Genomic DNA, 27000 nt, shown 5'->3' with positions numbered 1-27000 from the left:
GCATGCATTTTCTGCTTGCACCCATTTCAAACATTGCGCAAGGGGCTTGTAAATATGCCTCTCTTTTTTGTATTTTGTATCTCAATTTATGCCATTAGTAAAATCCTTTACGCATCTCTCACAGCTTTTCATATTCTTGTCTGTGTGCCAATTTTATCACTCTGCATGCATTTACTGCTTGTACCCATGTTAAACATTGTGCAAGGGGTTTGTAAATATGCCCCTCTTTATCTTATATTCCATCTCAATTGATGCCATTAGTGAAATCCTTTATGCATCTCCCACACCATTTCATATTGTTTTCTATCTGCTATTCTTATCCCTCTCCATATATTCACTGCTTGCACCCATGTTAAAGGTTGCGCAAGGCGCTTGTAAAAAAGGAGCATATTTACAAGCCAAATTAAACTATTAGCACTATCTCTGTACCAGCATTGAATCAAAGCATGAGAAACACTTTAAAAAGAAGTGTACCCTGTAAGCTAAAAGATACAAACTGTGATCACACACAGCTAACATTATGGAAAAAGATGAAAATATAATTCCTTAATTCACATAAACACTCACAAGTGTGTTCCTTGTAAAAAAAACTTGAAGCCAGACATTTCAACCAAAAAAACATTTAGAATGGTAAATCGTTTTAGACACAGAGAGTGAGATAAGACACACACACAAACATACAGATGGTGTAGGCAGAGATTGAAATGACACACACATACAAACAGAGAGATGGCGGAAGGAGAGAGTGAGATGAGGCATGCAAAAAGGGAGATGGTGCAGGCAGAGAGTGATATGAGACACACAAAGAGAGATGTGAACTAGTGTTTATATTGTTTAGTTAATGGAATTGCTATGTGATCTGTTAGTAGGGTCTATAATATGTTATGTTTTTCTTTTCAACAGATTGTAAATATCTACAAAGTCATAATAGATTATTCCTACCAAGAATCGCAAACAAAGAGTTTATAAGCAAAATTTATCATTCAAGGGGACTGAATTAGAAGATTCATCCAGAAGACAATGTTCAGAGAAAAGTAAAAATGCTCCTGGTAATGCACCTGTGCTTCCTGTTTTTTTGCAGGATAACTTGAATGGACTCTTGTGCAAAGGTTATTAGTTTCTGGCAACGAATGCATTGCATCATCAAATTCTTAAGTTCAGGTTGGATATTTGCAACCATTGATGCTTGCATTGGTGGTGCTGTTGCTTCAGAAGAAGTGCTGGGAGCAGAGCCCTGCTCCTCTGATGATCTTTTTATTACAACTTTACTCCAATTGTTTGGGTGTATATTCCGGACATGGCATTCCATGCTATAAGTTCCAAAGCTGTACTGTTTCTGTAGATTCCCTCTTGAAAGTACTGTTTGACAGATTTTACATGTGACAAAAGGCGCATTTACTATTTTCTCTCTTTCTGGGTTTTTTTTAAATTTCCGTACTATGGACTCTCTCTGTGTTCTAGGGGTTTCAGGAACAAACTCTTCTGAAGATGAAGTAGAAGAATGAACTTTTTACACAAAACAATTGTTGCATCTGTCGTTCCTGTTCTTCTCCAAAATTACAATGGATTGTTGTCCGAAGGCGACTAATTTATTGATTGCAATGTATGCAATGCATCATTACAGTTTGCATCTCTTAGCTAATAGGGTATTGTTTTAATTTGGATTGTGTCTTATGTTATGTATATGCCAATGAAACCATTATACTATCTCTATACCAGCATTAATGTTAAGCTTTGCGAAAGGGGCTTGTAAATATGCCTCTCTTTTTTGTATATTCTATCTCAATTTATGCCATTAGTAAAAACCTTTACGCATCTCTCAAGGCATTTCATATTCTTATCTGTGTGCCAATTTTATTACTCTGCATGCATTTTCTGGTTGCACCCATGTCAAACATTGCGCAAGGGGCTTGTAAATATGCCTCTCTTTTTTGTATATTCTATCTCAATTTATGCCATTAGTAAAATCCTTTACGCATCCCTCAAGGCATTTTATATTCTTGTCTGTGTGCCAATTTTATTAGTCTGCATGCATTTTCTGCTTGCACCCATTTCAAACATTGCGCAAGGGGCTTGTAAATATGCCTCTCTTTTTTGTATTTTGTATCTCAATGTATGCCATTAGTAAAATCCTTTACGCATCTCTCACAGCTTTTCATATTCTTGTCTGTGTGCCAATTTTATCACTCTGCATGCATTTACTGCTTGTACCCATGTTAAACATTGTGCAAGGGGTTTGTAAATATGCCCCTCTTTATCTTATATTCCATCTCAATTGATGCCATTAGTGAAATCCTTTATGCATCTCCCACACCATTTCATATTGTTTTCTATCTGCTATTCTTATCCCTCTCCATATATTCACTGCTTGCACCCATGTTAAAGGTTGCGCAAGGCGCTTGTAAAAAAGGAGCATATTTACAAGTCAAATTAAACTATTAGCACTATCTCTGTACCAGCATTGAATCCAAGCATGAGAAACACTTTAAAAAGAAGTGTACCCTGTAAGCTAAAAGATACAAACTGTGATCACACACAGCTAACATTATGGAAAAAGATGAAAATATAATTCCTTAATTCACATACACACTCACAAGTGTGTTCCTTGTAAAAAAAACTTGAAGCCAGACATTTCAACCAAAAAAACATTTAGAATGGTAAATCGTTTTAGACACAGAGAGTGAGATAAGACACACACACAAACATACAGATGGTGTAGGCAGAGATTGAAATGACACACACATACAAACAGAGAGATGGCGGAAGGAGAGAGTGAGATGAGGCATGCAAAAAGGGAGATGGTGCAGGCAGAGAGTGATATGAGACACACAAAGAGAGATGTGAACTAGTGTTTATATTGTTTAGTTAATGGAATTGCTATGTGATCTGTTAGTAGGGTCTATAATATGTTATGTTTTTCTTTTCAACAGATTGTAAATATCTACAAAGTCATAATAGATTATTCCTACCAAGAATCGCAAACAACGAGTTTATAAGCAAACTTTATCAATCAAGAGGACTGAATTAGAAGATTCATCCAGAAGACAATGTTCAGAGAAAAGTAAAAATGCTCCTGGTAATGCACCTGTGCTTCCTGTTTTTTTGCAGGATAACTTGAATGGACTCTTGTGCAAAGGTTTTAGTTTCTGGCAACGAATGCATTGCATCATCAAATTCTTAAGTTCAGGTTGGATATTTGCAACCATTGATGCTTGCATTGGTGGTGCTGTTTCTTCAGAAGAAGTGCTGGGAGCAGAGCCCTGCTCCTCTGATGATCTTTTTTTTACAACTTTACTCCAATTGTTTGGGTGTATATTCCGGACATGGCATTCCATGCTATAAGTTCCAAAGCTGTACTGTTTCTGTGGATTCCCTCTTGAAAGTACTGTTTGACAGATTTTACATGTGACAAAAGGCGCATTTACTTTTTTCTCTCTTTCTGGGTTTTTTTTAAATTTCCGTACTATGGACTCTCTCTGTGTTCTAGGGGTTTCAGGAACAAACTCTTCTGAAGATGAAGTAGAAAAATGAACTTTTTACACAAAACAATTGTTGCATCTGTCGTTCCTGTTCTTCTCCAAAATTACAATGGATTGTTGTCCGAAGGCGACTAATTTATTGATTGCAATGTATGCAATGCATCATTACATTTTTCAGTTCTGGTTGAATGTTCGCCACCATTGAAGATGGCATTGGTGGTACTCCGGTTCTTGCTGTAGATGTACTAGGAGAAGAGTCCTGCTCCTGAGATCTTTGAACCACAGCTCTACTCCAATTGTTGGGGTGTATATTTTTTACATGGGGTTCCATGCTGTGGGTTCTGAATGAATATTTCTTTTTAGGATTTCCTCTAGATAACACTGTGTCACAGATCTTGCAGGTGACCAGTGGTTGGTGCATTTACTTTCTTCTGATGTTCTGGAAAGCTGAAAAACTTCCAGACTATGGACTCCTTCTTCTTACTTGGGCGAGAGACCTCTTCAACAAAGTCTTCATTAGAAGAATGGTCAGACTCTGGATGTTCAGCCATTTGGAGTATTTTTCTGTAGCTAGGAGCTGTAGAAAAAAGGTGTTGCTTCTCTGAAAGCCAAAGAAGAATGATGAACATGGGAGGGGTCTTTCAACAATTGGAGTAGGACATATTATAAATCAATTAAATTTTTTGTTTTAAGGTCACATTGTTGGACGTAAGCTTACGGAGCGTTTACGGAGCGCTTACGTAAGCTTACGTTGCGTTTACGTTTTATTTACGGAGCGCTTACGTCATCTTATGATAGATTGCACTGTTGACAGTGCTAGAGGCGTCTAAGAATTCGTTATTTACTACCCAATATAATTGGGTGGTAAATAAGGAATTCCTGTGTACATGCACATCTGTGCATGTACACCTGTGCCATGTGGCCCACATACATGCCCTAAGGGCATGTATGTGTGTCACATTGCACACAAGCCAAAAACAGGGGTGCTACAGGGTGTCAAAGTGACACCCTGTTCCCCCTGGCAGGATTCGGTATTTACCGATTCGGTAATTACCGAATCGGTATTTGCCATTGATTCCTATGGGCTTCAAGGCCCATAGGAATCAATGGCAAATACAGATTCGGTAATTACCAAATTTTACCGAATCGGTAATTAATTCGGTGAAAATACCAACATCTCCATCTCCAGTTCTTAAATACTGAATCGGTATGATTCGGTATTTAAGAAGTGGCAATCTGGGATTACCTACATCGGGCCCTCAGTATTTATGGGTAGGTAAATCGAGATTACGTACATCTGGCCCATAGAGTTGTAACATATTTATATAGATATGTTACATTTCAGTGCTTTGGAAGTAATACAGTATACTATAGGTAAACACCTTATAGGTTTATGCTGTACCACATCCTTATAGTTTTGCACTTTGACATTCACTATGGCAAACTTTTACATACAAACATAGAAATGTAGTTCTTTCTTCAACCAGTAGAGGTAGTTCTAAAAAGAACTGGTTTTTTGGGGGGTTTTTGTTTTGGTGGAAAAACGTAGAAAAATGAACTTTTTACACAAAACAATTGTTCAACAGGAACAAACTATGAAATTGAAAGAAAAAAATTATTTGCTGAATCTGTGGTTCCTGTTCTTCTGCAAAATTACTTCAATGGACTGTTGTCTGAAGGCTACTAATTTATTGCAATGTATGCATTGCATCATTAAATTTTTCAGTTCTGGCTGAATGTTCGCCACCATTGAACATGGCATTGGTGGTACTCCGGTTCTTGCTGTAGATGTACTAGGAGAAGAGTCCTGTTCCTGAGATCTTTGCACCACAGCTCTACTCCAATTGTTGGGGTGTATATTTTTTACATGGCGTTCCATGCTGTGGGTTCCGAATGAATATTTCTTATTAGGATTTCCTCTAGATAACACTGTGTCACAGATCTTGCATGTGACCAGTGGTGCATTTACTTTCTTCTGATGTTCTGGAAAGCTGAAAAACTTCCAGACTATAGACTCCTTCTTCTTACTTGGGAGAGGGTCCTCTTCAGCAAAGTCTTCATTAGAAGAATGGTCAGACTCTGGATGTTCAGCCATTTGGAAGTATTTTTCTGTAGCTAGGAGCTGTAGAAAAAAGGTGTTACTTCTCTGAAAGCCAAAGAAGAATGATGAACATGGGAGGGGTCTTTCAACAATTGGAGTAGGAAGTATTATAAACCAATTAAATCTTTTGGTTTAAGGTCACATGGTTGGACGTAAGCTTACGGAGCGTTTACAGAGCGCTTACGTAAGCTTACGGTGTGTTTACGCTCTATTTACGGAGCGCTAACGTCATCTTACGATGTGTTTACGTAGTACGCACCCTCGTGAGATTTATAATTGCTTAAATAAAGTTACATATGGTCTTTAAAAGTTTAAATTAACATGTTCTTTATTATCCCAGATAATGTGTACCTTTACATTGTGCAATGAATACGTAGATATAACGATTTAAAGTTTATAAAACTTTCAGGGGTAAGTGCTCGAAGCTTTTACGGTGTGCGGATGGAGCTGGTGTTAAAAGTTTAAAAAAAACATTTTCTACATTAAAGCAGATTTTGTCTACCTTTAAAATCTACATTAAAAACGTAGATATTATGATTTAGAAATTTAAAAAATTTGTTGGGGTAAGAGCTCAGAGCCTTTACGGTGCGCGGACCCTGTAATCATATACAAAAAAAACTTGAAAGTAAAAATTATATATATATTATATTAAATATAGATTCACTGACAAAACCATAGGTTTCAAGCCTTACATAGTTAGATATTAGCATTTAAAAAACCTTGCAAATTCACAAAAAAAACCATAGGGTACAGGTCATATATAATTAGGTATTAGCATTTAAAAAAACGTGCAAATTCACTGAAAAAAACATAGGTTTCAGGTCATATATAGTTAGGAATTAGCATTTAAAAAACCATTGAAATTGCTCCTATATAGTTAGTTGTACTAACTATATTTCATGCACCCGCAATCCACTGCTGATGATGTCACATATTACATCATTCATGACATGGTCAGTGACATCACGAATGACATCACTGATGACATCTCAAATGACATCACTGATGACATCACTGATGATATCATTCATGTGATAATATGATGCACCTCTTCACACTCTATTATAACCTTTGATACACCCAGTGTTAAACACAGACTACCATTCTTGAAACCATTGACACACCAATACCAGGTACTACATACGCACACACTGATTGCTAGGTCTATACACACATCCAATCATTTACCCATAGAATCACTCATACATACAGTCGCTCATCAACACAACACTATCATCTGCACTCAAACACCTATACAGACACTCACACTCTGCCACTCATCCATGGAGTTACTCACACATCTAGTCAGTCATGCAAAGAATCAATCACACTTTCATTTCCTCAACTATACAGTTATACACACAACACCTTACTTATTCAAACATATACTAACACATACTTACTTTGTTATAGAATTACTGATACAAGTACACAATGATCCATACAGCCACTCACACAATCAGTGGCTCTTATGTATAGTCATTTAAATATGCCAGCTACCCACACACACACTCCCATACAAATACTCGGGCAACCAATCAATAACACATATAGCCACTTATGTAGCTACTGATCAACACATGCAGTAGCTTACACAATAACAGACATACTGATGCACACATTCAGACAGTTTAGTCACTAACCCATGTATTCAGTAAGACACATATAATCACTCACTCATACATTCAGTCATGTACCTACTAAACCTTTCATCCAGACACTTATACATCCACTCATTCTTCAATATGTAAAACATATTTAAACTTTACAGAAACACACAGTCACTGGATGATGTCATCAGTGATGTCATCAGTGATGTCATTAGTGATGTCATCAGTGATGTCACTGACCTTGTCATGAATGATGTAATATGTGACATCATCAGCAGTGGATTGCGGGTGCGCGAAATATAGTTAGTACAACTAACTATATAGGAGCAATTTCAATGTTTTTTTAAATGCTAATTCCTAACTATATATGACCTGAAACCTATGGTGTTTTCAGTGAATATACATATATTTATATATAGGTATATATATATATATAAATATGTATATATATATATATATATATATATATATATATATATATATATATATATATATATATATATATGTTACAATGTTTCTTTTCTAGTGGAAGTAAATGAAGCTCTGTTGTACACAAGGTTTACATAGGAAGAATACTTTAGAACATCCATGGTTGAATTATATGAAACATGAATTATTAATGCAAAAGCAATTACATCAGACAGTGACAAATTCCTCAATCCAATATGTAATTTAATTACTGCTTAATTGTTTACCATCAATTTGGTTAACATTGATATCTTTAAACATAGTTTACCCTTTTCTATGGTATGGGATAATATGTTACTACAAATGCAATAATAAGACAGTTGCTTCCATTACTGAGCGGCTGATGTTAAATGCAATGTAGACCAAACATTTGGATGGTTAAGCATTAGAAAAACATTTGATTGTGGCATGAAAAATAAGGAATTTTTTAATTAACAACTAGGAATGATGGGTATAATTTTAGACAATATAATTGCAAAAATTTTTATTGCTTTGTTTATCAAATTATTTTGTGCAAAATATGTAAAGTATTCCTAGTTTAGCTTGGTGTCCCCCTTATTTAGTGGTAATGACTTTGGACCTAGAATAGACACAGTAGATTTGTACAAGTTTGTATTGTAAATATATAGTAAATGAAAAGCAGTTACCTTTTTTTACATTTTATCGACCCCCCACATTTGTCTTCCTCTAAATTAGACAACCTTTTGGGAAAACACAGTCTTTTATGTTTAATTAAGGGCAATGTGATGGTACTAGTTGATTTTTATCTGCGGTTGGAAGCCTTAGAATGTCCACCAGTACTCTTTAAAGAAGGATTTGAAATGGTTGGTCTAAAACTTATTTTAAGCACAGCAACCCATGTGGTTAGTTGTTTGGTTAGTGAGCCCTATTTATTCCATTTTGACTCTCTTAATATTTATGACCCTTTGAATTTAACAGCATCTTCAATTACCTAAAGCTAAACTCAAGTAAAACAAAACTTCTACTTCCATCCACAAATATCAGTGTCGGGAATCTTAGGCAGCCTTGCTGCACAGGAATACCTCCTCTTCCAGCAGAATATGTGCATAATCTTGATATCCATATGGATTCAGACTTAAGCACAGCTACACAGGTTGCTCATTCACCAAAAGTATGCGTTTTACTTCTTAAGGCACTTCGTCAAATTCTCTTTTTTTAGCATCCACTGCAAGATTGTATATTGTCACTGCCATCATACATTCAAAAATTGATTATATCTATGCCATCCTCTTTGGAGCCCACAAGTAACAGCTAGGCCACCCCCAAATAGTTACAAATGCTACAGTGCATCATATATGTTGATTAGAAAAACAAGACTAAAAAACAATAGGCTGGTATTTCCTCCAATGGCTTCCTTTCCATTCATTTGTGATGTTTAAAGCTCTGTATATTGTCTGCAAAGCCGTTTAGCTTCAACAACTGTCTTTTTGACAAACAAATTTCAGTGATACACCCTACAATGAAATCTCAGATCCAATCAACAGTTCCTCCTCCAAGTACGTAAAACCCAGACCTTGAGATACAGAAACAGAGCTTTTTCTGTGGCTGCAGTGAAAAGCTGGAACTTGCTCCCAGTACATCTCATCAAAGAGGCTCACCCTTGTACACCCAGAAGGGCCTTAAATGCCTTTCTGTTTGATCAGTAATAATACTTTCATAAAATGTTTTTGGTCTACTGCCAAGAAACCTAACTATGTGAACCCTGCACTTTATAAATACCACTGTCTTGCTATTGTGAATGCTGTAGCTAACGAGATTTCCTAAGATGTTTAAGGACAAGTTAGCTAGACTCTTGTTCCCTAACATATAGACTCAAGGGAAAAGGATTGCTTATAACCACTAGGACCCTCATTCAATTTGCAAGTACAGGCGGGGTGCAAACTCTGCACCCCTTAATCATTAGTACCATGCGTCAACATTCCACCAGTACAGTGCAATTACAAGTTAAATCCCATGGGATGGGTCATAACTGTGAAGACCTGGTTTTACTGGGTGTAAAAAGACACAGAATTTCCTATTCCATGGGATTTAATGCTCACGTGAGCCAGGGGGGTAGGTACTGGACTGGTTTGGGAGAATTGTAAGGTTATGAGAGGAAGGGGAAAAAGGAGCCTTGACATGGGAGCATGTAGTTCCACCCCTCTCCCTTTGAAGAAAAAAAAACTTGGTAAAAATGGACACAGAGGCTTGGCTGCTGTTGCACTAAAAGCCTCAAGTGATTTTATCAGCCAGTATTTCCAGCTGGTAAAATTGGGTTTAGTGTTCCTACACCCGGGAAAACTGGTGAAAGAACAATGGATCTGTTGTGATTGGGCAAAGTGATATTCCATACATTAATTCCACTCTTCCCGACTTGTATTGAGGGCTATAGTGAGTAGAGTATTTTGGTCATCATGAGTTAATTGAAAAACATTTAAGGATACATGAACAGTAATTTTGTTATCAAAATAATGTTAGTTAAAAAAAAAGAATAATGAGCTCATAGTGCCTGTGAATCTAAGAGGTTTGAATGATTATGTAAGATTGACAGTCACACAATAGTTAATACTGATGGTATTAACTATTGTGTGACTGTCAATCTTGAATGAATGTTGAATCATATTACGCTAATGTGCACATGATTGCCTAATGGGATATATCCTTCTACCGGACTGGTTATCATCTCTAGAAACTGAGCTCGGGTCAACCTTATGGCCTCTTGCAGGGAACTAAGGAAGTCTGTGCCTGCACCTAAGGAGGACATTGAAGTACGAGCATGAAGTCATGAGCTGGCCGAGGGAAGTCTGGGATGACCATGCACCATTCTATAGAACCAGTTCTTCAGAGGCCACCAGGCCGATAAATGGTTCTTGAATGACCTGAAATTGGCCAAACTTAATCCTCGACGAGCAGAAAGGAAATGGCAGGCTAAGTACTCACCAGACCTTAAAATAAGGTATATCCAACAACTCAAAACATATAAATCTCTCTTAAGGCAAACCAAAGTGAGCTATTTAACAAGTAACATTTTGAACGCCCTCAAGAAAGCCAAAGAAATATTTAAGACTGTCTCAGACCGCTCCAGCCCGGATAGAGTCAATTTCCCGGTTATACGTTCTCAGAGTTTTTGTGACTCTCTCAATGCCTTCTTTGTGAATAAGATTGAGGCTATTAAAAAGAGCATTCTCTCCGGCCCCTCTTACAATAATTCACCTTCAGGCAATATGAACAGTCATACGATCATCTGCTTCCCCAATATTTCGCAAGAGGAGATAGCGAAATTACTGACTAAAGTTAAGTCAGGTTAACCTAATGATATTTGCCGCCCGAAGGTCCTAGGAGCAATAGCAACATCTTTCGGAGACATCGTATTGTCACTTCTCAATCAATCCATTAATACTGGATTATTCGCCAGATCCTTCAAAAACGCGATTATTGTACCTCTTCTAAAGGAAGCGGGAGCAGACCCCAGAGATATGAAACATTTTCGTCTTGTCTCTCTCCTACTATATTTGGCAAAACTTCTTGAGGCACATTTAGCCCACCATCTCTGCACATTGGTAGGGATTTTGGCCCGCACACTCCACCAAAGCAGTGATTATGTCAGTGGTAGACGACATTCGCAAGGAAGTAGACAATGGTAACACTCAAGCTTTGGTGCTACTAGACCTGTCTGCGTCTTTCGACATGGTCCACCACATCATTTTGGCTAACCGTATTAGGGCCGCAGGTCTATGGGGTGCAGTGCTGAAGTGGATCATTTAATTTCTGAGCAACAGATCCCAATCGGTTAGGTTACCCCCTTTTAATTCAGCAGAGGTCCAACTGAACTGTGGGGTACCACAAGGCTCCTCTCTTTCCCCTCACCTCTTTAATATCTACATCCGCCCCTTGGTCAACTCCCTCAAAAACATGAAAGTTAATATTTTTAACTATGCCAATGACATGCAATTGTAATTTACAATCAACGACAGCTCCACATCCAGAAAGCACTTCCAACATACTATGCTGTTCATCCAGGATTGGATGAACAGCAACCATTTGAAGCTAAAATCTGACAAAACAGAGATAGTCAGTACAAAGAATAGGGTGGACCGCTGGAACCCCCCCCCCCCTTCTGGCCCAGCGAGATGGGTCCTCCCCCACCCAAAAAGGCAGTAAAAAACCTCAGTGTCATCATTAATGTGGAGCTTTCATTCAAGCAGCAGGTTAGCGCAGTGACATAAGCTTGCTTCTGCCATCTGCAACATACCTACCAAAATGAATGTGTCTGTCTAATGAAACTGGTGCTCATGTAAAGCACTCTGATACCCAATTTCTCGGATCTAGTTCGTGCTGTATAAAACAAAAAAAAAGGATAAAAAAGATAAAGAAATTACTCACGAGGGAGGCTCTAACCCAGGTAATAATAGCCTTAGTCATGTCCAGAATTGATTATGCTAATTCTCTTTATTTGTGTCTTCCCAAATACCTTCTGCACAGGCTCCAGCAAATTCAAAACCAGGCTGCACAGCTGATATCCCACCTACCTAGATATGGCCACATTTCTCAGGTGACCAAGGACCTCCACTGGTTGCCAATAGCACAGACAACTAGGGGCATATTAGAAAGAACCTTGTTAAAATTATTGCCATTTTAGCTGCAGGAAACGGCCGCTAAAACAGTGATAATGAGCTTGCTAATATGCGTTATAGAATTCCAATAGAAGCCCAGGTTAGATGTGCAGGACATCTAACTTGGGCTTCTATTGGAATTCTAAAATGCATATTAGTAAGCCCATTATCGCCGTTTTAGCGGCCGTTTCCGTCCGCTAAAACTGTGATAATTTTAACAAGGTTCTTGTTAATATGCCCCTAGGTTCAAGGTGTGCTGTACTGTCTTTAAGGCCTTGTATTTGAATTGTGCTGGCTTCATAAAGTCACAGTTTATTAAATACTGCCCCACCAGAGAAGTGAGATCCAGTCACCTACATCAACTGATCATCCCCTCTCACAAAAAACAAAGGACTGGAGAGTGAAGGTTCTCTGTCATTGCCCCTCGTACATGGAATACATTACCGTTGGATAACAGGACTACTTCTAACTACACCAAATTCAGACAACTCCTGAAGACATGGCTCTTTAAACAGGCCTACCAGTAACTGTGGATTAAGGCTGCATCAGGAGACCGTCCGGTGAACGTGTGCTTTAGGAATTGGCAGTAACATAAAATAAATTATCTTCATAAAGGGCATATCAGTTTTAAAGGCTCTGTTTTAAAGGCTGTGTTTAGTCATGCATCCATCTCAAGTCAGGAGGTCTGGTCTTTTTAACTACCATTGTAATGTATCATTTTTTCAAGAATATATCAATCAATCAATCATATCATTTGTAAAGCGCACTGCTCACCCGTGAGGGCAATGCTGCTACTGCTCGAAAAGCCAGGTCTTGAGAGGTTTTCTGAAGGTCAGCAGGTAGGTGGAAGAGAAGGGTGTTCCAGATCTTGGCTGTGATGTGGGAGAACGATCTGCCACCGGAGGGTGCTCTTCGGAAGCGGGGGACTGTGGCGAGGGGAAGGTCGGCGGAGCGGAGCTGGCAGGTGGGGGTGTAGAAGCTAAGTCGTCTGTTGAGGTATGTTGGTCCGGTGTTATGGAGTGCCTTGTGTGCATGGGTGAGGAGCTTGAAGGTTATCCTCTTGTTGACCAGGAGCCAGTGCAGGTCTCTCAGGTGGGGTGTGATGTGACTGCAGCGAGGGATGTCGAGGATCAGGCGTGCAGAGGCATTCTGGATACGTTGGAGCCATCTCAGGAGTTTGGCCGAGGCTCCTGCTTAGAGGGCATTTCCGTAGTCCAACCTGCTGCTGACGAGGGCCTGGGTGACCGTTCTTCTTGTTTCAGTGGAGATCCACTTTTAGATCCTGTGGAGCATGCGGAGGATGTTGAAGCAGGAGGAGGAGAAGGTGTTGACCTGTTTAGTCATGGAGAGGGTGGAGTCGAGGATGACCCCTAGGTTGCGTGCATAGTCGGTGGGTGTTGGGGCAGTTCCCAGTGCGGTCGACCACCAGGAGTTGTCCCAGGCCGAAGGGGTGGATCTGAGGATGAGGACCTCCGTCTTGTCTGAGTTCAGCTTCAGTTGGCTGATCCTCATCCATTCAGCGACGGCTTTCATTCCTTTGTGAAGGTTGGTTTTGGCGGTGTGGGGGTCCTTGGTGAGGGAGAGGATCAGCTGGGTGTCATCGGCGTAGGAGGTGATGTCGACGGGCGACATGGGTGAGCGGTGCCATGTAGATGTTAAACAGAGTTGGGCTGAGGGATGAGCCCTGGGGTACGCCGCAGATGATCTCGGTGGCTTCGGAGCGGAAGGGGGGAAGGCAGACGCTCTGTGTTCTGCCGGAGAGGAATGAGGTGGTCCAGTCCAGGGTCTTCTCTTGGATCCCGGCATTGTGGAGGCGTGTTTGTAGTGTGTGGTGGCAGACCGTGTCGAAGGCGGCTGACAAGTCCAGGAGGATGAGGGCCGCCGTTTCTCCGTTGTCCAGCAGGGACTTGATGTCATCGGTGGCGGCGATGAGGACAGTCTCTGTGCTGTGGTTGCTGCGGAACCCAGACTGGGAAGGGTCCAAGATGTTGTTCTCCTCGAGGTAGCGGGTCAGTTGTTCGTTGATGGTCTTCTCGATGACATTTGCTGGGAACGGGAGCAGGGAGATGGGCCAGAAGTTCTTGAGGTCCTTGGGGTCCGCCTTGGGTTTCTTGAGTAAGGCGTTGATATTGGCGTGCTTCCAGCTCTCCCAGAAGGTTGCTCTCTCGTAGGAGGTGTTGATGACTTTCCAGGGATGGGGTGCGATGGCTGTGATGACTTTGTTGAAGATGTGGTGTGGGCATGAGTCTGACGGAGATCCGGAGTGGATGGTGTTCATGATCTTGATGGTGTCGTCGTTGTTGATGTTGGTCCAGGAGAGCCGATGGTTGGTGCGGATGGTGGTCGTGGGTGCGGAGGTCTCAGTGGTTATCGGGGCAGTTGTGGCATTGAAGCTGTCGTGGATATCTGCGATCTTGCGGTGGAAGAAGGTGGCCAGCAAGTCGCACAGGTCTTGCGAGGGTGGGACGTCACTGGTGTTGGAGCTGGGGTTAGAGAGTTCCTTCACAATGTTGAAGAGCTCTTTGCTGTTGTGCGTGTTGTTGTCTAGGCGGTTGTGTTTTGTACAAAGGAAAGGAAACGTATTTCATATTTCTCGATTCAGGGTCAAATGATTACAAAAAAAGAGTCTGGAGTTGCACAAGGAGATAAAAAATGCAAATACTTAAAGTAAAACTATGAAAACCATAATCATCTGCTGTCATCCACTGTTTCTGCAAATACTCTTTTGAATGTGTTGTCCATTTTACAAATATAGTTCACCTTATATGTTGTTCACATTTACTGTTTTTACGGGACAGAAAGAAGACTTTAATTAATTTTGTCAATTTACATAGGTATTCGACCCAGAAGAAAAGTGTATAAATTCAGTTGCAAATGTGCACAGCTCATATATTGTATTTACTCTTTGAAAGAAAATGCAAATCTACAATGGGTTTTCTCTCCAGGCATTTATAGCAACCAGAATACAGTAATAGCGTGTGAGGCATTAACTTGGGCTTTGGTTGTATATGGATTCTGGGCATGTTTATACAGTTCCACTTTGATCGTTTACATGAATCCCAAATCCTAACTGATATAGGTCAAGCAAGCAAGACATCTTCTGTTGCAAGGTTGCCACCAGATTATAAGAGTATTGGTGCATGTACATGGTATGTACATGGTCAGAGTGATGTTATAGCAGAATTCTGTTTCAGGCATCTGGAGATGTGTGATGTTGTGTTCGAAGGATCTGGTGAGGTTGATCAGATATTGTCTATTTTGGTGGATGTGTGTGGAGTTTTAGGTGATCGTATTTCTAAAGAGGACTGTGGTGCCTGTTCCAAAGATGCTGTGCTAGCTAAAGTGAAAAAATACCTTAAGAAAGAGAGTCTTTTTATGAGAAAGGTTGAATATGCGGTATAGCCGTATGGTCAAATGGCTGGGGAGTTAAGGGTGAAATGAGGAACAGCAGCAAAGGAAAAATTATGTCTCCAAAAGATTTTAGGATACTAATAATGGATAGAAAGGGAATATGAAATATATCAATATTAAAAAAAATGTTAAGAGATAACTTTGTCTTTCATGACATTGACCAGGATGGAAAGAAAATGAGTGGGAAGGTGACTAGAGTTTAAAGATTTATGCTGATCTCAAAAGTGGTACTTTTGGTGTTGCTGTTAGAGATTACCAATAATGAATTAGGAACTGCATTGTGTTTTCTGGAATTTATAAGTATATGCTGGTCATTACTGACTCGTTTGTGAAATGACTAGAGGCAACATTTGTCGATTTGTAAAAATACTTCAAAGACACCTACATTTTTAATTAATTTTTTTCAGTGGAGCATTTCTCAGGAGTGTGTTTTCGTCACAATTGTCCGACTCGGCTCGGCAATTTGTGCCGTTGAGCGGAGGGCGGACAGGTAAGGGCCAGACACACTTCCGTTTGGAGCAGCGGTTAGAGTTCAAGGCTTTTCTTAGGAAGGGCTATTTAGCCCTCCTTCTGCTCTGAGCGCGCAGCGGTCGCGCGCAGGGGTGTGCCTAAGGACGCGCCTAAGACAAGCTGAAGAGAAGCCCGTCTGCGCTCGTCCGTGACCGGCCGGGGCCAGGGGCCATGGGCTCTGTCTCAAAGCACCTAGATGTAATTATGAGACATAGTATCCGGTACTCATCCCAGGCGCTTAAAGATCTGCAGCCAGAACCTCTGATAGGTTGTGCCGTGTGCTCCCTGTCATGCCCCGAAGGCCCGTTTTCATGCCTACATTGTTGCTTTCAGGCATCCTTTACCAATCCGGGTATTGGTAGTAATGTCGGGAAAATCAAGGTACCTATTAGGCCTTGCTTCTAAGCATCTCTTACCAATCCCTCCACCAGCTTGAACACTGAGGAAACTCCGGCATTGAATAGTTTAAAAAGTTTTCTTTTAAACATTCGCTCCCTACCAAAGCACCATCTTGAATTTTGGGATCTGGTTTAACACTGTAAATCCAGATATTTGTTTCCTCACAGAAACTTGGTTAAAACCCCACACAGTTCCCGCCATTACGTTGGGGGTCCCAATGGGATATAAGGTCCTTAAACTAGATCGCCCTATCAAAACCGGGGGACGTATTGCTATTGTATATAGAGAAGAAGGTTTGAAGATTACTCTACTAGAACAAAGAAGTTGTCCCATGATGGAAATTATGGTCTTTAAGATCAATTCCACCTCAAGAACTCACTGGAAGGGAGCGTTAGTATACCGTCCCCCAGGGCCAAGTGCCGGCTTCTCACTTTCTTTAGTGGAATTTCTGGCTCCATATTTAAAAGCCAAAGAAGATTTTATTCTCCTCTGACATTTTAATGTTCATGCAGATCTCCCTAGCCACCCCGATACTGCATCATTACTCTCAGATCTCATAATATTAGGGTTAGAGATTCAAAATAAGGGCCCCACACATATTGGTGGACATACTTTGGACCTAATCTTCACCAACTGTCCCAAAATTAAATTTTGGTCAACGTCTCAAGTGTGTTGGTCTGACCATCATATGGTCGAATTTTTTTCTCTGATCTTGCCATACCACATCAAAAATCCCTTCCCGCTATTTTGCGGAGACCGTGGCATAAAGTAACACTAGATGAATTACAGAGGGTATGGAAGGAACCCATCATCACAGAGACAGACAATGTTGAGTCCGGCTTAACCAAGTTTAATAAAGCTCTTTTAGAGGCAGTGGATCTACTGGCCCCTCTGAAGCTATACAAACAGTATCCAGCATTTAAACAAGAGATATGGTATACTGAAGAGCTTAGAGGGGAGAAGCAGAGGTGTAGAAAGCTCGAAAAAGCTTGGAGGAAATCACACACGGAAGCTAGTAAGAAAATGTATACTGATACCCTGGCCTCCTATCACAAAAACATAAAGATGGCCAGGAGGAGTTGTCTTGCTTCACAATTGGCTGAAGCAGGCAACTCTTCCAGAGAACTCTATAAGATCCTACAGTCCTTTGTAAAACCAGTGGCCTGTGAGAGCCCTGATGACTTTTCCCAAGCCCTGTGTGACGATATATCCTTGTTCTTCGAGAATAAAATAGAGCTTATCTACGAGAAAATTAAACAGGCAGTGATTGTTGGGAGCCATACCGCCAGCTCCTCCCCTATATCACCTATTTCACCTCTGCTACCCGTGCGTGATAATATTTTATTTACCACGTTCCCGGAGGTCAATCTTCCTGATGTCATCTCCCTGGCCAGTCAAATTAAAACAGGATCCCCTATGGATCTTCTGCCAGCGAAGATGGTGGGCTCTCTAGGGAATCTGCTCCTACTTGGAATTCAAACTGTGATCAATCTCTCCCTTAGAGAAGGGCATGTGCCAGGTAAATGGAAGAAAGCGGTAGTGAACCCTATTCGAAAGAACGCAGCCCTGCCATGGTCAGACCTTTCCAATCTCCGTCCTATCTTCCTCCTTCCTCATATCAGCAAGATGACCGAGAAACATGTGAACACCCACAGGCAGCGGGTGGTCTGGACCACTCTCAATCTGGGTTCAGACCTAACCACAGCACCGAGTCAGCCCTCCTCTCCGTGACCAATAACATCAGGATGGCAGAGGATAGAGGGGATTCTATGATCTTGGTGCTGTTGGATTTGTCCGCTGCCTTTGACACGGTGTCTCACGATATTCTTTTCGATCGTCTGCGGAAGGTGGGGATAGGCGGCTCGGCTCTGGCCTGGCTTAAGAGCTTTCTCTCGGGCCGATCACAAACTGTCAGGTTGAGCTCCCATCAGTGGATCTCTAGGGAGCTCACTAAGGGGGTTCCACAGGGCTCATGCCTAAGCCCCACACTCTTTAATGTGTATGTGGCCCCCCTGGCGGGCATTGTGAGAGAATATGGGTTCACTCCAGTATCGTATGCGGACGATACTCAGCTTTTGTTTCCCTTCCATACCCTGACACCGGCAATTAAACCGGTATGAGAGCAGTATCTGACTGGATGGCCTCCAATTGCCTACAATGTAATGTGGGCAAGACGGAGGTCATGCTTTTTGGAGAGGCCCCCCTCTTATGGTCGCCTGAATGGTGGCCCCTGGATTTAGGATCTGCTCCCTGTCCTAAGCAGACAGTAAAAAACTTAGGGGTACGGCTTGACCAGGCGCTACTATTAAAGGAGCATGTGAATCAGGTAGCGGGAACCTGTTTCAGGATTATTGGACTCCTGAGGCGTGTGTTCCCGTTCCTGGATGATTGCTACAGGAAAACGTTGGTTCAGACACTGGTTGTCAGTAGGTTGGATTACTGCAATGGACTGCTCTTATCTGCCAATGAGGAACAATGGAGCCTTCTGCAGGTGGTCCAGAATACTGCAGCCAGACTGGTTCTTGACGCTCCTCCTAGGTCCTCTTCACACCCCCTTCTGTATAAACTCCATTGGCTGCCCATTCGCCAGCGGGTTGAGTTTAAAGTGTGTTGTGTAATCCATAGATGTCTCTATGGATCTGGCCCTAAATATCTGGCTGAACTATTTCAGTTGTATATTCCGACCCGCTCGCTGCGCTCTAGCAACCAATTATTGCTTCAGGTTCCTCGTATCAAGAAGGCAAGACAAGGGGGTCGTGCCCTGTCCTACAAGGGCCCTACCCTGTGGAACACTCTGCCCCTTATCTTGAGACAAATCACTAACCTTTATGCTTTCAGGAAATCCCTGAAGACACACCTGTTTCTGGCTGCGTAAGATCTAGGGCACTCTATGATTATGATTATGATTTTGAACTGGCATCTTGGAACATCACAAGCGCGGAGATACCCCTCCGGGGTCGATTCCTGCGCTATAGAAGCATATAAATAAATAAAATAAATATAAATAAATACATTTCAGTCAGAATAAAACTCATTTAGGGAGCATGGTACAGGATTGAGGGAGAGTCTCTCAACTGTTGGTGAGTGCAGGATCCATCAATGATTTTAAGTGCGAGACACTGACACTGACTATCTTGTGCAGATATCCTCAAAATCTGAAACGTATCTTGACCTAATTGGCCATTACCCTAGTGTAGTCCTTTCCATGGAGGCATTTAACATTCAAGAAGTCTACATTAAATGACTAAGGAGAGCGATGAAAGATCAAAGTTCATGATTTGTTTTCTCGATTAATTAAAATCATTGCAAAACATCACAGAATAACCAATAAAGATAGCAAACAAGGAATATAAAAGCGAAGAAATATTTAAAAGTGAAGAGTACCATTAAATGCATGTTTTAAATATCAAATCTTAAGAATATGGACATTTAAAAATATATATATATTTTTATTGGGGTTTTCATATGCTAACAAAGACAGTATCACATGCCATTCATACTATTAAGAACCAGTATAGAAACACAGTTCTTGTGATTGCTTAATGATAGCAGACATGTAGGACAGTGAGTCAAGTAATACAGCCAATAGGACATTTCAATACCGGATGAGAATTGTAGGTGCACTAAGTAGTTGCTTGGCAATTTGTCAAATCAGTTAACTAAGGGAATGCCACCAAACTAGGAAAGGGGAATGGCGATCCAGACTTAGGGGAGGTGGCACTGTGATGTACAGTGAGTGTTCGGGTAAGGCTGGGGCGGGTATTCAACTGCGCTGTGGTTGGCATGGGGGGTTGGATAGATGGCAGGGTGGGTTCCCAGCTGCTCTGGGTTTTAATGATGAGTGGTCACACAGCTGGCGTAGCCCATAGGGCTTGTGGGTCAGTTAGCAGGGGCTGGGTCAGACCTGTCAGGGGAGAGGAGTAATGTTAAAAACGGGAGGAATGGTAGATGAGGGCGAGCAGTGCCAACTTTCATACCGGAGTTCACAGTGGTAGATAAACATTCCGAGTGAGTTGCAGGAAGTGATGTAGGAGAGCATCCCAGGCACATAAATTGGCCTCATGAATGTGTCGGACCACTTCATAGTGCAGGACCTCACTCTCGGCTTTTCCCCACTTCTGCAGTGCTTTGTGCCATGTAGCCACTGTGGTGGGGCACCTTCTGCTCTCCACTGCAGGGTGAGGACTCTTTTGGGGGGTTGGAGAGCCATGCCGACAAAGCGTGTCCTCACCTTGTGATGCTTACTCCACTTGAAAATTCAGAGGGTGCAGGCCTCCCATGTATTGAGATCAGTGAGTTCAGGGATCTCTTGTAATGTGTTACAGAATGCCAATAAGAGGACAGGGCTGGCCAACACCACAACATGTGCTACGAATCGACAGAAGCCAAATCGCAGCGGGTCAGCTAAATTGTGCATCGGGGAAGTAGCAGCTGAGTTGTATTGGCATCAAGTCGGCTTGGTGTAAAATGGAGAATTGTAAGCTTTTAAACCGGGCATATCGAGACACTCGTTGGGGTAATTCCAGAGCCCGCTCCCATTCGGTGTCATGTAATAACGAAGTGATGGCTTGCATTGACAATAACAATTTGCTGGATCATTCGAAATATGGCTTAAGAAGGATCATAGCACAGAAACAGCCTTGATTGCCGCCGCAGAGGAACTCAGGTGGAACATGGATAATCGCAGTCAAGCCGTCCTGATATTACCTGATCTCTCGGTGGCCTTTGACACGGTCAACCACACCATTTTAATCAACCGACTAATAGAGTTGAGAATAAGAGGCGCAACTCTGACCATACTCAAAGACTTTCTAACTGACAGAAGAAACCATGCGGCCTTGGGCAATTTTACAGCAAAACTATTCAGCTTGCCCTGTGGGGTACCGCAGGGCTCTTCAGTAAGACCCACCCTTTTCAATCTATATGTCACCTCCCTGGTCAAACTAATAAAGTCCCTAGGTTTTTCAGTTGTGACCTACGCCAATGACACCCAAATTGTGGTGTCAATCTCCAAAGAGCAAGAAGAAGTTGGTCATATATTCAGCTCCTGCATGGTCCAAATAGATCATTGGATGAAAACAAATTGTCTATAATTAAACGCTGGTAAAACAGAGGTCCTACGATTCAGAAATGATAGATCCTTTTGGTCACCAATTTGGTGGCCTCAAGATATGGGACCCTTACCAACACCAGTACATAATGGAAGGAACCTGGGAGTTATCTTTGATGATAAACTCCACTTTGACCATCAAGTAAAAGCACTCTCTTCTTCCGTTTTTCATACACTAAAATTAATAAAGATCTGTCCATACGTCCTGAATGAACTTCCCAAAATTTTTTGTCCTTCCCTGCTTCTAGCCAAGTTGAATTATGGAAATGTTCTCTTTATTGGCATCCGAAAAAAGTCATTGCAAAAAATTCAAACACTGCAAAATGCGGCATCCCAACTTCTTTCTGGAATTCCCAAACATATGTCAGTGGCTCAGACACTGGTCAATCTGCACTTGCTACCTATAGCAAATCGTCCAGAGTTTAAGACCTTATGCATCACCTTAAAGCACTGCATAACTCAGAACCAAGGTACTTTCGCAAGAAATTTGGTATTCCCCAGGTAGAAAGCTCAGGCCCTCAGGCGTAATGCTGTTACCCCTCCCAAGAGCAAAGCGCGCTACCTGGCATTGCAGGAGCTTTCTACTGAAAGCAACTACACTGTGGAACAGCCTACCATTGGATATAAGGAAATGCCCTGACTTCCTGACCTTTCGGAAGTTGATAAAAACCTGGCTGTTCACATACTATTGATCAGCAGCTACCATTCTTCCTTCAGCACTGCACACAACTGCAGTAGCACCAAGACGCCGCTGGGCATTCGAGCACTATACAAAACCATAAATCAAATCAAATGTAGCACCTGTCCGGCTTCATCTTCACAGTTGCCCCATAGGGCCGTCAGTGGGATTCCAGTGTGTTCCCATTTAGCTCTTTATATCCATGTTATCAGGTGACATACTGCCTCATGTGTAGTAGTGACTCTATAACAAAGTGTTTTTGAGGTTCTATGTCCTGTGTGGACCAGAGATCAGGGCACGTATTACACAGCTGCTGGTATGTTCAGTATTGCCCTCATGGAATAGCGTAGTCACAGACAAGTTGATAGAAGGTAAGGAGGTGGCCATCTGCAAAGAGGTCTCCTGCCAAGACCATGGATCGCTCGTACCAGCTACACAAGTCAGCAGCTGAGTAGGATACGGAGAAACGTGGTAAGCCCTGCAGCGAGAGCGCAGGAGTCTTATTGTGGAATGTGGCATGTGAGGCGGGACACCTTTGCCAGAAATTTGCAGCCAATCATGGCTTGTTACGTACATGGGGTCTGAGGAGCAACTGGTTGGAATAGGAAGCCTCGGAGTGCATACAGTGTAAGGGTCTAAACCCGTTACATGTCTCCCATGAATCGCCCTGCTAACCACTGTGTTGCCCACTGCAGCTTTGTTGCTAAATAGTAAGCCATGCCTGATGGGACTTCGAGTCCACCTCTGCCTATGGTGTAAAGGTCCTGGAAAAAGCATCCTGAGGGGATAACAGGAACATTTACGAAATAATGGAGTAACCCAGGCAACATTATCATTTTAGATAGGGCTATTTCCTCGTAGTTGCTGAGAATACATTTTTCCAGAACTGTACCTGTAATTTTAGGGCAGAAAGGGCCGTCCTCCGGTTTTCTTCTTACAGATCAGCTGGGGAGTGGTAAAGGTGAACTCCCAGGTATCGGACTGTGTCACCCTTCCAGTTCATCAGGGTTCCTCCAAGCCACACCTCAAGTGGGGCTCTGTTGCAAACCTAGCGGGTACATGCATGATTCGGCCCAGTGACCTGTAGGCCTGCTGCCTATGCAAAAGTCCGAAAAGTGGTGTGTATTGGAGAGAGATCTGAGCAGACATTGTAGATACAGAGGAGAAGGTTGTCCGGCTACAGAGACACTGCATGGTCATACCATCTAAGGGGATCTCCCAAGCCTCACCCACCAGGCAGAGCCTAGCTGCAAGGCGCTCCATAACCATTACGAACAGCAGGGGTTTTAGGTGGCAGCCCTGCCTAGTGCCTCTGCCCACAGAGAATTGCAGTGAAATAAGCCTGCCCAGGCAGGCCTGAAGATGGGGTCAGTGTATAACAGTTTGGTGAATGCTTTACACACAATGAAAAAGTAGTGGTAACAATCATAGTTTGTATATCTTAATTGGGTTCCCTTATGGTATTTATTTATTTTAACATTTCCATCTGTATTTATCCATATTTATTTTTTGGCCATCTTATCCATAATTATCTATATTTATTTTGTGTTCTGTGAATAAATGAAGTTGTATTATGGTATATTTCCACATTTATTTAACGAATAAATATTTTGACGCCTGTCATGCTTAAGTAAATGAAGCAGCCAAATATAACATAACAATATACCCAGAGGTAAATATTGGCATTATAATACAAATTGATGTTGACATATGTTGTTATTTAATGGCACGTCAGGCTCATCCTATTTTTTTAACTCTCCATGACCTCTATCTGCTCAGCTGTTGGACTGGAATTAATGAACGAAAGTATGGAAAGGCACTCAATATTTCCTGTATTTTTCCATTTATAAAAATTAATTTAGACAGGAAACCTATTGTTTTCTGTTTGTATTTATCTGTAAAAATCAGTAAGAATAGAAAACTGGGAGCTCATAATCGTAATCAAGTGATCAAAGTTCAAAAGAGAAGAAATCCATATGCATATGGCCATGTCTGAACTGGGGTGGTGTGGAGTGCAAAAAAACGATGGATTTAGGCCCAGATCTCTGTACGGGGGTGAATGTATGACATTGTTCTGCATTCTGTCCATCAACTGTGGTTTTTGCATTTGTCACCCCGAGTGGGATGGATATGTTCAGACTTGAGTCCCATGCTCTCCACACCACTGGATTCAAGCAAGCCGGGCTGAAGACGGCTGGAATGCCAGAAACCGGTCCTCGGAAGCTTGTTTCCGGTCCAGGGAAGGCATGGCTTGGCAGTTAGGGCTGGACTGTTCCCATGAGGCACAGGGTCAGACTGATTTGCATATGGCCATATCTGAACTGGGGTGGTGTGGAGTGCAAAAAAACGATGGATTTAGGCCCAGATCTCAGTACTGGGGTGAATGTATGACATTGTTCTACATTCTGTCCATCAACTGTGGTTTTTACGATGGGCTGTTTTCCTACTACTTGTTTAACTGTATTGTCCAGTTGTAAGATTTTCCCATTTTTTCTCAGTATGCCCACTACTTGTTTGCTCTCCACTGAGAAATCCGTTATTAAGCAGATTGGTTCCTTGTCCATCGTGTTCTCTTTTTGTTTCGGCATTAGGCACTCATCTTTTGATTTTTGAATTGGTTCTCTCCCAGCTTTTCAGAACTGTTTTCTTGTTGTATTTTCTCCTTTTAAAACGTTCTGCTGTTTGTCTCCCATGTTTCCTCCACTCATCCTCTTCACTGCATATTCGCCTGATTCTCAGGAATTCCCCATATGGGATGCTTGTTATTAAGGAATCCTGATGGAAGCTGGTTTCTTCCAAGGTGGAGTTTGTAGCTGTGCTCTTCCTATGTAAAGTTGTGTGGATTTGGTTGTTTATTATATAGATTTCTGTGTCTAAAAACACCACATGTTCCTTGCTTGTTTCAAACGTGAATTTAAGTTGTGTTACACAGTTGTTTAATGTAAATGTAAATGTAAATGTACATGTATTTATATAGCGCAAATCACCCACACCGCAGGTATCTAAGCGCTTGCTTAGGGAACCCGTCCTGGTATTCCCCTGTGAGATAACCCCCGCAGGGTATCCACAAGGTGAAAGCCAGGCATCCCGCCGTGAGGGGCCGTTGTGGAGATTAAGCAAGCTATTGCCCAGAGTCGCAGAGTGTGAGCCCGTGAGTCGAGTAGGGACCGGAGCGAGAATTATCGAGTCTGTGGAATTATTGAGCCCAAGCCCCGTCGAGGCGGGGAATTGAACCCTGGTCCAGGGCCGATCTCAGCTTCCGGGTCTGCCGCCTCTAACCCCTGAGCCACACTTAATACCTCGAAGTATTCTCCGAAGTCCTCTGCTGTTCCGTCCCATATGATCAAAAGATCATCGATAAATCTTTTCGACCTTATGATCTTATTCAGAAAACTGTCATTTTCTTCCTTCCACGCAACTTCTCTTTCCCAATATCCCATAGCCAAACAGGCGTAACTTGGGCTAAAAGAAAATCCCACACCTGTGCCATTCCGTTGCCGATACACTTCCTCACCAAACAGGAATTTATTTTTGTTCAAACAGATTTCCATCATCTGTCTAAGCATGTTGTTATGTTCTTTATATTCCATGTTTCGCTCTTCAAGAAAAAAGGTGCATGCCACTATGGCAAAGTTATTCCCTATGGTGGTATACAGGGATATGGCATCCATTGTTACCAGCAGGTATGTTTCCTGCCATGGCGTGTTTTGTAACATTCTCAAAATGTCCATTGTATCTCGTGTGTAGGAACTCAGTTGAGTCACGTAAGGTTGCAGGAAATAATCAATGAAGTTTGCCATAGGCTCTAGGAGTGATCCTTTTGCTGAGAGAATAGGTCTGCCTGAGGGTCTTTTTTGGTCTTTGTGCAACTTGGGCAAGAAGTATATAGTTGCCGTTACTGGATGAGTCACCGTTAGATATTTCTGTTCCTCCTCATTTATTTGACCATTGTTTGTCCATTCTTGGAGTTTCCTATCCACTGATCCCTTTATTTCCAGAGTTGGATTCTTTTTCAATCTTTCATAATAGGCATTGTTCCACAGCTGGCGATGAGCTTCTAGAACATATGCCCCTTTGTCCTGGATAACGATGATCCCGCTCTTGTCTGGCATTTTAATTTCTATTTGTGTATCATTTGTCAGATTTGTTAGGGCTTCTCTCTCTTGTTTTGTCAAATTGTCCTTGTGATCTCGTCCTTTCAATTTGTATAAGTCCTCAATTACGGCTCTTGAAACAGGTCTATTTTGTTTCCCGATATCAATTGTGGATAGAATTTAGACTTCGGCTTAAGGCCGCTCAAGCAACCGCCTTTTTGTTCACAAGCTACTTCAAGTGCGATATCCTCCCCTTCTGTTGTGTCTAAATTCAGTAGTGTCAGATAACTCTCGGAATCCTTAGCCAGTAAGCCATCAATATTTTCAAGTGGTTTTGATCATTTTGTCAAATGAGGTTTTTCCCAAAAATATTTTGCCAATTTAATTTTGCGCAAATACAGGTACAAGTCTATTTTCATTTAAGCCAAGTCCATTCTTTTTGTTGGACAACATTTTATGCCCTTTTTCAGCAACATAATCTCATTATCAGTTATGATACAATTAGACAAGTTCACCACCTGTAATT

The sequence above is a fragment of the Lissotriton vulgaris genome, chromosome 12 (assembly GCF_964263255.1).
Source record: "Lissotriton vulgaris chromosome 12, aLisVul1.2, whole genome shotgun sequence".
Lineage (NCBI taxonomy): Eukaryota > Metazoa > Chordata > Amphibia > Caudata > Salamandridae > Lissotriton > Lissotriton vulgaris.
The sequence above is the reverse complement of the archived record's forward strand: the minus strand, read 5'-3'. Positions refer to the sequence as shown.